Raw genomic sequence first — 8,627 nt, 5'->3', positions numbered from 1 at the left:
TGGTATTCCCAGGCGGTCTCCCATCCAAGTACTAAGCAGGCCCGACGCTGCTTAGCTTCCGAGATCAGACGAGATCGGGCGCTCTCAGCGCGGTATGGCCGTAAGCGAGGGCTGCTCCAAAAAGTGGGCTATTTAAAGATCAGCCTCCGTAAAAGCCAGCATATTATATAAATAGTGAAGAAAAGGCAAAAGCTTACAGCACCTGGTAATCCCAGGCGGTCTCCCATCCAAGTGTAACAATCGGCCTTATCAGCCGAGTTACAAGACTAAAATGGGGTCAGATTTAACTGTGAGAGATGACTAGTGGTTAAAAGAATGAGACATAAAAGAAGATTGGTTTAAATAGATTTGGTTTATTTACAAGGTTCACATAAAAGACTTTAAAACAACACGATAAAACGAGGTAAACGCTGTTAAAAGAATACAGTTCATTTGTCCATACCCTAAAAACAGTCCAAGAATCCCAGTGTGTTGATAAGTCCAATGTGAGTGTCCACCGGTGTATATACAATCCACAGAAAGTGTAATCCAAAGTTTGCAGGTGGTGAATGGAAAGGTGAGCTCTAAAATTAGCAACTCCTCAATCCAACAGTTTGGTGACTGTCCTTTGTTTGTCATGCTGCTCTCTTATACAGTTGTACTTCCTGCTTCCTGTCATGTGTCTAGTCACATGGCAGGCCAACCATCCATTTTTTAAAGACACACACTCACTTAAAATGTTAAGAGTAATAAAATGGCCTAAAAAACATGTAAAACACTTAAAACTCTATAATACATTTAAATGATTGTAATAAATAGAGCGGTAAAACACGTCTTTCTAAAAGCCAGCATATTATATAAATAGTGAAGAAAAGGCAAAAGCTTACAGCACCTGGTATTCCCAGGCGGTCTCCCATCCAAGTACTAAGCAGGCCCGACGCTGCTTAGCTTCCGAGATCAGACGAGATCGGGCGCTCTCAGCGCGGTATGGCCGTAAGCGAGGGCTGCTCCAAAAAGTGGGCTATTTAAAGATCAGCCTCCGTAAAAGCCAGCATATTATATAAATAGTGAAGAAAAGGCAAAAGCTTACAGCACCTGGTAATCCCAGGCGGTCTCCCATCCAAGTGTAACAATCGGCCTTATCAGCCGAGTTACAAGACTAAAATGGGGTCAGATTTAACTGTGAGAGATGACTAGTGGTTAAAAGAATGAGACATAAAAGAAGATTGGTTTAAATAGATTTGGTTTATTTACAAGGTTCACATAAAAGACTTTAAAACAACACGATAAAACGAGGTAAACGCTGTTAAAAGAATACAGTTCATTTGTCCATACCCTAAAAACAGTCCAAGAATCCCAGTGTGTTGATAAGTCCAATGTGAGTGTCCACCGGTGTATATACAATCCACAGAAAGTGTAATCCAAAGTTTGCAGGTGGTGAATGGAAAGGTGAGCTCTAAAATTAGCAACTCCTCAATCCAACAGTTTGGTGACTGTCCTTTGTTTGTCATGCTGCTCTCTTATACAGTTGTACTTCCTGCTTCCTGTCATGTGTCTAGTCACATGGCAGGCCAACCATCCATTTTTTAAAGACACACACTCACTTAAAATGTTAAGAGTAATAAAATGGCCTAAAAAACATGTAAAACACTTAAAACTCTATAATACATTTAAATGATTGTAATAAATAGAGCGGTAAAACACGTCTTTCTAAAAGCCAGCATATTATATAAATAGTGAAGAAAAGGCAAAAGCTTACAGCACCTGGTATTCCCAGGCGGTCTCCCATCCAAGTACTAAGCAGGCCCGACGCTGCTTAGCTTCCGAGATCAGACGAGATCGGGCGCTCTCAGCGCGGTATGGCCGTAAGCGAGGGCTGCTCCAAAAAATGGGCTATTTAAAGATCAGCCTCCGTAAAAGCCAGCATATTATATAAATAGTGAAGAAAAGGCAAAAGCTTACAGCACCTGGTATTCCCAGGCGGTCTCCCATCCAAGTACTAAGCAGGCCCGACGCTGCTTAGCTTCCGAGATCAGACGAGATCGGGCGCTCTCAGCGCGGTATGGCCGTAAGCGAGGGCTGCTCCAAAAAGTGGGCTATTTAAAGATCAGCCTCCGTAAAAGCCAGCATATTATATAAATAGTGAAGAAAAGGCAAAAGCTTACAGCACCTGGTATTCCCAGGCGGTCTCCCATCCAAGTACTAAGCAGGCCCGACGCTGCTTAGCTTCCGAGATCAGACGAGATCGGGCGCTCTCAGCGCGGTATGGCCGTAAGCGAGGGCTGCTCCAAAAAGTGGGCTATTTAAAGATCAGCCTCCGTAAAAGCCAGCATATTATATAAATAGTGAAGAAAAGGCAAAAGCTTACAGCACCTGGTAATCCCAGGCGGTCTCCCATCCAAGTGTAACAATCGGCCTTATCAGCCGAGTTACAAGACTAAAATGGGGTCAGATTTAACTGTGAGAGATGACTAGTGGTTAAAAGAATGAGACATAAAAGAAGATTGGTTTAAATAGATTTGGTTTATTTACAAGGTTCACATAAAAGACTTTAAAACAACACGATAAAACGAGGTAAACGCTGTTAAAAGAATACAGTTCATTTGTCCATACCCTAAAAACAGTCCAAGAATCCCAGTGTGTTGATAAGTCCAATGTGAGTGTCCACCGGTGTATATACAATCCACAGAAAGTGTAATCCAAAGTTTGCAGGTGGTGAATGGAAAGGTGAGCTCTAAAATTAGCAACTCCTCAATCCAACAGTTTGGTGACTGTCCTTTGTTTGTCATGCTGCTCTCTTATACAGTTGTACTTCCTGCTTCCTGTCATGTGTCTAGTCACATGGCAGGCCAACCATCCATTTTTTAAAGACGCACACTCACTTAAAATGTTAAGAGTAATAAAATGGCCTAAAAAACATGTAAAACACTTAAAACTCTATAATACATTTAAATGATTGTAATAAATAGAGCGGTAAAACACGTCTTTCTAAAAGCCAGCATATTATATAAATAGTGAAGAAAAGGCAAAAGCTTACAGCACCTGGTATTCCCAGGCGGTCTCCCATCCAAGTACTAAGCAGGCCCGACGCTGCTTAGCTTCCGAGATCAGACGAGATCGGGCGCTCTCAGCGCGGTATGGCCGTAAGCGAGGGCTGCTCCAAAAAGTGGGCTATTTAAAGATCAGCCTCCGTAAAAGCCAGCATATTATATAAATAGTGAAGAAAAGGCAAAAGCTTACAGCACCTGGTAATCCCAGGCGGTCTCCCATCCAAGTGTAACAATCGGCCTTATCAGCCGAGTTACAAGACTAAAATGGGGTCAGATTTAACTGTGAGAGATGACTAGTGGTTAAAAGAATGAGACATAAAAGAAGATTGGTTTAAATAGATTTGGTTTATTTACAAGGTTCACATAAAAGACTTTAAAACAACACGATAAAACGAGGTAAACGCTGTTAAAAGAATACAGTTCATTTGTCCATACCCTAAAAACAGTCCAAGAATCCCAGTGTGTTGATAAGTCCAATGTGAGTGTCCACCGGTGTATATACAATCCACAGAAAGTGTAATCCAAAGTTTGCAGGTGGTGAATGGAAAGGTGAGCTCTAAAATTAGCAACTCCTCAATCCAACAGTTTGGTGACTGTCCTTTGTTTGTCATGCTGCTCTCTTATACAGTTGTACTTCCTGCTTCCTGTCATGTGTCTAGTCACATGGCAGGCCAACCATCCATTTTTTAAAGACACACACTCACTTAAAATGTTAAGAGTAATAAAATGGCCTAAAAAACATGTAAAACACTTAAAACTCTATAATACATTTAAATGATTGTAATAAATAGAGCGGTAAAACACGTCTTTCTAAAAGCCAGCATATTATATAAATAGTGAAGAAAAGGCAAAAGCTTACAGCACCTGGTATTCCCAGGCGGTCTCCCATCCAAGTACTAAGCAGGCCCGACGCTGCTTAGCTTCCGAGATCAGACGAGATCGGGCGCTCTCAGCGCGGTATGGCCGTAAGCGAGGGCTGCTCCAAAAAATGGGCTATTTAAAGATCAGCCTCCGTAAAAGCCAGCATATTATATAAATAGTGAAGAAAAGGCAAAAGCTTACAGCACCTGGTATTCCCAGGCGGTCTCCCATCCAAGTACTAAGCAGGCCCGACGCTGCTTAGCTTCCGAGATCAGACGAGATCGGGCGCTCTCAGCGCGGTATGGCCGTAAGCGAGGGCTGCTCCAAAAAGTGGGCTATTTAAAGATCAGCCTCCGTAAAAGCCAGCATATTATATAAATAGTGAAGAAAAGGCAAAAGCTTACAGCACCTGGTATTCCCAGGCGGTCTCCCATCCAAGTACTAAGCAGGCCCGACGCTGCTTAGCTTCCGAGATCAGACGAGATCGGGCGCTCTCAGCGCGGTATGGCCGTAAGCGAGGGCTGCTCCAAAAAGTGGGCTATTTAAAGATCAGCCTCCGTAAAAGCCAGCATATTATATAAATAGTGAAGAAAAGGCAAAAGCTTACAGCACCTGGTAATCCCAGGCGGTCTCCCATCCAAGTGTAACAATCGGCCTTATCAGCCGAGTTACAAGACTAAAATGGGGTCAGATTTAACTGTGAGAGATGACTAGTGGTTAAAAGAATGAGACATAAAAGAAGATTGGTTTAAATAGATTTGGTTTATTTACAAGGTTCACATAAAAGACTTTAAAACAACACGATAAAACGAGGTAAACGCTGTTAAAAGAATACAGTTCATTTGTCCATACCCTAAAAACAGTCCAAGAATCCCAGTGTGTTGATAAGTCCAATGTGAGTGTCCACCGGTGTATATACAATCCACAGAAAGTGTAATCCAAAGTTTGCAGGTGGTGAATGGAAAGGTGAGCTCTAAAATTAGCAACTCCTCAATCCAACAGTTTGGTGACTGTCCTTTGTTTGTCATGCTGCTCTCTTATACAGTTGTACTTCCTGCTTCCTGTCATGTGTCTAGTCACATGGCAGGCCAACCATCCATTTTTTAAAGACGCACACTCACTTAAAATGTTAAGAGTAATAAAATGGCCTAAAAAACATGTAAAACACTTAAAACTCTATAATACATTTAAATGATTGTAATAAATAGAGCGGTAAAACACGTCTTTCTAAAAGCCAGCATATTATATAAATAGTGAAGAAAAGGCAAAAGCTTACAGCACCTGGTATTCCCAGGCGGTCTCCCATCCAAGTACTAAGCAGGCCCGACGCTGCTTAGCTTCCGAGATCAGACGAGATCGGGCGCTCTCAGCGCGGTATGGCCGTAAGCGAGGGCTGCTCCAAAAAGTGGGCTATTTAAAGATCAGCCTCCGTAAAAGCCAGCATATTATATAAATAGTGAAGAAAAGGCAAAAGCTTACAGCACCTGGTAATCCCAGGCGGTCTCCCATCCAAGTGTAACAATCGGCCTTATCAGCCGAGTTACAAGACTAAAATGGGGTCAGATTTAACTGTGAGAGATGACTAGTGGTTAAAAGAATGAGACATAAAAGAAGATTGGTTTAAATAGATTTGGTTTATTTACAAGGTTCACATAAAAGACTTTAAAACAACACGATAAAACGAGGTAAACGCTGTTAAAAGAATACAGTTCATTTGTCCATACCCTAAAAACAGTCCAAGAATCCCAGTGTGTTGATAAGTCCAATGTGAGTGTCCACCGGTGTATATACAATCCACAGAAAGTGTAATCCAAAGTTTGCAGGTGGTGAATGGAAAGGTGAGCTCTAAAATTAGCAACTCCTCAATCCAACAGTTTGGTGACTGTCCTTTGTTTGTCATGCTGCTCTCTTATACAGTTGTACTTCCTGCTTCCTGTCATGTGTCTAGTCACATGGCAGGCCAACCATCCATTTTTTAAAGACACACACTCACTTAAAATGTTAAGAGTAATAAAATGGCCTAAAAAACATGTAAAACACTTAAAACTCTATAATACATTTAAATGATTGTAATAAATAGAGCGGTAAAACACGTCTTTCTAAAAGCCAGCATATTATATAAATAGTGAAGAAAAGGCAAAAGCTTACAGCACCTGGTATTCCCAGGCGGTCTCCCATCCAAGTACTAAGCAGGCCCGACGCTGCTTAGCTTCCGAGATCAGACGAGATCGGGCGCTCTCAGCGCGGTATGGCCGTAAGCGAGGGCTGCTCCAAAAAGTGGGCTATTTAAAGATCAGCCTCCGTAAAAGCCAGCATATTATATAAATAGTGAAGAAAAGGCAAAAGCTTACAGCACCTGGTATTCCCAGGCGGTCTCCCATCCAAGTACTAAGCAGGCCCGACGCTGCTTAGCTTCCGAGATCAGACGAGATCGGGCGCTCTCAGCGCGGTATGGCCGTAAGCGAGGGCTGCTCCAAAAAGTGGGCTATTTAAAGATCAGCCTCCGTAAAAGCCAGCATATTATATAAATAGTGAAGAAAAGGCAAAAGCTTACAGCACCTGGTAATCCCAGGCGGTCTCCCATCCAAGTGTAACAATCGGCCTTATCAGCCGAGTTACAAGACTAAAATGGGGTCAGATTTAACTGTGAGAGATGACTAGTGGTTAAAAGAATGAGACATAAAAGAAGATTGGTTTAAATAGATTTGGTTTATTTACAAGGTTCACATAAAAGACTTTAAAACAACACGATAAAACGAGGTAAACGCTGTTAAAAGAATACAGTTCATTTGTCCATACCCTAAAAACAGTCCAAGAATCCCAGTGTGTTGATAAGTCCAATGTGAGTGTCCACCGGTGTATATACAATCCACAGAAAGTGTAATCCAAAGTTTGCAGGTGGTGAATGGAAAGGTGAGCTCTAAAATTAGCAACTCCTCAATCCAACAGTTTGGTGACTGTCCTTTGTTTGTCATGCTGCTCTCTTATACAGTTGTACTTCCTGCTTCCTGTCATGTGTCTAGTCACATGGCAGGCCAACCATCCATTTTTTAAAGACACACACTCACTTAAAATGTTAAGAGTAATAAAATGGCCTAAAAAACATGTAAAACACTTAAAACTCTATAATACATTTAAATGATTGTAATAAATAGAGCGGTAAAACACGTCTTTCTAAAAGCCAGCATATTATATAAATAGTGAAGAAAAGGCAAAAGCTTACAGCACCTGGTATTCCCAGGCGGTCTCCCATCCAAGTACTAAGCAGGCCCGACGCTGCTTAGCTTCCGAGATCAGACGAGATCGGGCGCTCTCAGCGCGGTATGGCCGTAAGCGAGGGCTGCTCCAAAAAGTGGGCTATTTAAAGATCAGCCTCCGTAAAAGCCAGCATATTATATAAATAGTGAAGAAAAGGCAAAAGCTTACAGCACCTGGTATTCCCAGGCGGTCTCCCATCCAAGTACTAAGCAGGCCCGACGCTGCTTAGCTTCCGAGATCAGACGAGATCGGGCGCTCTCAGCGCGGTATGGCCGTAAGCGAGGGCTGCTCCAAAAAGTGGGCTATTTAAAGATCAGCCTCCGTAAAAGCCAGCATATTATATAAATAGTGAAGAAAAGGCAAAAGCTTACAGCACCTGGTATTCCCAGGCGGTCTCCCATCCAAGTGTAACAATCGGCCTTATCAGTCGAGTTACAAGACTAAAATGGGATCAGATTTAACTGTGAGAGATGACTAGTGGTTAAAAGAATGAGACATAAAAGAAGATTGGTTTAAATAGATTTGGTTTATTTACAAGGTTCACATAAAAGACTTTAAAACAACACGATAAAACGAGGTAAACGCTGTTAAAAGAATACAGTTCATTTGTCCATACCCTAAAAACAGTCCAAGAATCCCAGTGTGTTGATAAGTCCAATGTGAGTGTCCACCGGTGTATATACAATCCACAGAAAGTGTAATCCAAAGTTTGCAGGTGGTGAATGGAAAGGTGAGCTCTAAAATTAGCAACTCCTCAATCCAACAGTTTGGTGACTGTCCTTTGTTTGTCATGCTGCTCTCTTATACAGTTGTACTTCCTGCTTCCTGTCATGTGTCTAGTCACATGGCAGGCCAACCATCCATTTTTTAAAGACACACACTCACTTAAAATGTTAAGAGTAATAAAATGGCCTAAAAAACATGTAAAACACTTAAAACTCTATAATACATTTAAATGATTGTAATAAATAGAGCGGTAAAACACGTCTTTCTAAAAGCCAGCATATTATATAAATAGTGAAGAAAAGGCAAAAGCTTACAGCACTTGGTATTCCCAGGCGGTCTCCCATCCAAGTACTAAGCAGGCCCGACGCTGCTTAGCTTCCGAGATCAGACGAGATCGGGCGCTCTCAGCGCGGTATGGCCGTAAGCGAGGGCTGCTCCAAAAAGTGGGCTATTTAAAGATCAGCCTCCGTAAAAGCCAGCATATTATATAAATAGTGAAGAAAAGGCAAAAGCTTACAGCACCTGGTAATCCCAGGCGGTCTCCCATCCAAGTGTAACAATCGGCCTTATCAGCCGAGTTACAAGACTAAAATGGGGTCAGATTTAACTGTGAGAGATGACTAGTGGTTAAAAGAATGAGACATAAAAGAAGATTGGTTTAAATAGATTTGGTTTATTTACAAGGTTCACATAAAAGACTTTAAAACAACACGATAAAACGAGGTAAACGCTGTTAAAAGAATACAGTTCATT

The 8,627-nt window shown here is 41.8% G+C and overlaps 14 non-coding genes and 1 pseudogene across 14 annotated transcripts; all 15 read right to left on the bottom strand.

Moving 5' to 3' along the window:
- Positions 1-106, bottom strand: LOC141346663 (5S ribosomal RNA; annotated as a pseudogene).
- Positions 107-859: 753 nt separating this feature from the next.
- On the bottom strand, positions 860-978 carry LOC141302295 (5S ribosomal RNA). Its single transcript, XR_012342360.1, has one exon. It is a non-coding gene; the product is annotated as a 5S ribosomal RNA (ribosomal RNA).
- Positions 979-1,731: 753 nt separating this feature from the next.
- Positions 1,732-1,850, bottom strand: LOC141302284 (5S ribosomal RNA). The gene has a single exon (XR_012342359.1). It is a non-coding gene; the product is annotated as a 5S ribosomal RNA (ribosomal RNA).
- An 84-nt stretch (positions 1,851-1,934) lies between these two features.
- LOC141302273 (5S ribosomal RNA) lies at positions 1,935-2,053 on the bottom strand. Its single transcript, XR_012342358.1, has one exon. It is a non-coding gene; the product is annotated as a 5S ribosomal RNA (ribosomal RNA).
- Positions 2,054-2,137: 84 nt separating this feature from the next.
- On the bottom strand, positions 2,138-2,256 carry LOC141302262 (5S ribosomal RNA). Its single transcript, XR_012342357.1, has one exon. It is a non-coding gene; the product is annotated as a 5S ribosomal RNA (ribosomal RNA).
- A 753-nt stretch (positions 2,257-3,009) lies between these two features.
- LOC141302251 (5S ribosomal RNA) lies at positions 3,010-3,128 on the bottom strand. The gene has a single exon (XR_012342356.1). It is a non-coding gene; the product is annotated as a 5S ribosomal RNA (ribosomal RNA).
- Positions 3,129-3,881: 753 nt separating this feature from the next.
- LOC141302240 (5S ribosomal RNA) lies at positions 3,882-4,000 on the bottom strand. Its single transcript, XR_012342352.1, has one exon. It is a non-coding gene; the product is annotated as a 5S ribosomal RNA (ribosomal RNA).
- Positions 4,001-4,084: 84 nt separating this feature from the next.
- LOC141302229 (5S ribosomal RNA) lies at positions 4,085-4,203 on the bottom strand. The gene has a single exon (XR_012342341.1). It is a non-coding gene; the product is annotated as a 5S ribosomal RNA (ribosomal RNA).
- An 84-nt stretch (positions 4,204-4,287) lies between these two features.
- LOC141302208 (5S ribosomal RNA) lies at positions 4,288-4,406 on the bottom strand. The gene has a single exon (XR_012342320.1). It is a non-coding gene; the product is annotated as a 5S ribosomal RNA (ribosomal RNA).
- A 753-nt stretch (positions 4,407-5,159) lies between these two features.
- LOC141302200 (5S ribosomal RNA) lies at positions 5,160-5,278 on the bottom strand. The gene has a single exon (XR_012342316.1). It is a non-coding gene; the product is annotated as a 5S ribosomal RNA (ribosomal RNA).
- Positions 5,279-6,031: 753 nt separating this feature from the next.
- Positions 6,032-6,150, bottom strand: LOC141302194 (5S ribosomal RNA). Its single transcript, XR_012342314.1, has one exon. It is a non-coding gene; the product is annotated as a 5S ribosomal RNA (ribosomal RNA).
- An 84-nt stretch (positions 6,151-6,234) lies between these two features.
- On the bottom strand, positions 6,235-6,353 carry LOC141302187 (5S ribosomal RNA). Its single transcript, XR_012342313.1, has one exon. It is a non-coding gene; the product is annotated as a 5S ribosomal RNA (ribosomal RNA).
- Positions 6,354-7,106: 753 nt separating this feature from the next.
- Positions 7,107-7,225, bottom strand: LOC141302179 (5S ribosomal RNA). Its single transcript, XR_012342312.1, has one exon. It is a non-coding gene; the product is annotated as a 5S ribosomal RNA (ribosomal RNA).
- Positions 7,226-7,309: 84 nt separating this feature from the next.
- LOC141302173 (5S ribosomal RNA) lies at positions 7,310-7,428 on the bottom strand. Its single transcript, XR_012342311.1, has one exon. It is a non-coding gene; the product is annotated as a 5S ribosomal RNA (ribosomal RNA).
- Positions 7,429-8,181: 753 nt separating this feature from the next.
- On the bottom strand, positions 8,182-8,300 carry LOC141318476 (5S ribosomal RNA). The gene has a single exon (XR_012352791.1). It is a non-coding gene; the product is annotated as a 5S ribosomal RNA (ribosomal RNA).
- Positions 8,301-8,627: the final 327 nt, after the last annotated feature.

The sequence above is a fragment of the Garra rufa genome, chromosome 1 (genome assembly GCF_049309525.1).
Source record: "Garra rufa chromosome 1, GarRuf1.0, whole genome shotgun sequence".
NCBI lineage: Eukaryota > Metazoa > Chordata > Actinopteri > Cypriniformes > Cyprinidae > Garra > Garra rufa.
The sequence above is the reverse complement of the archived record's forward strand: the minus strand, read 5'-3'. Positions and strand labels throughout refer to the sequence as shown.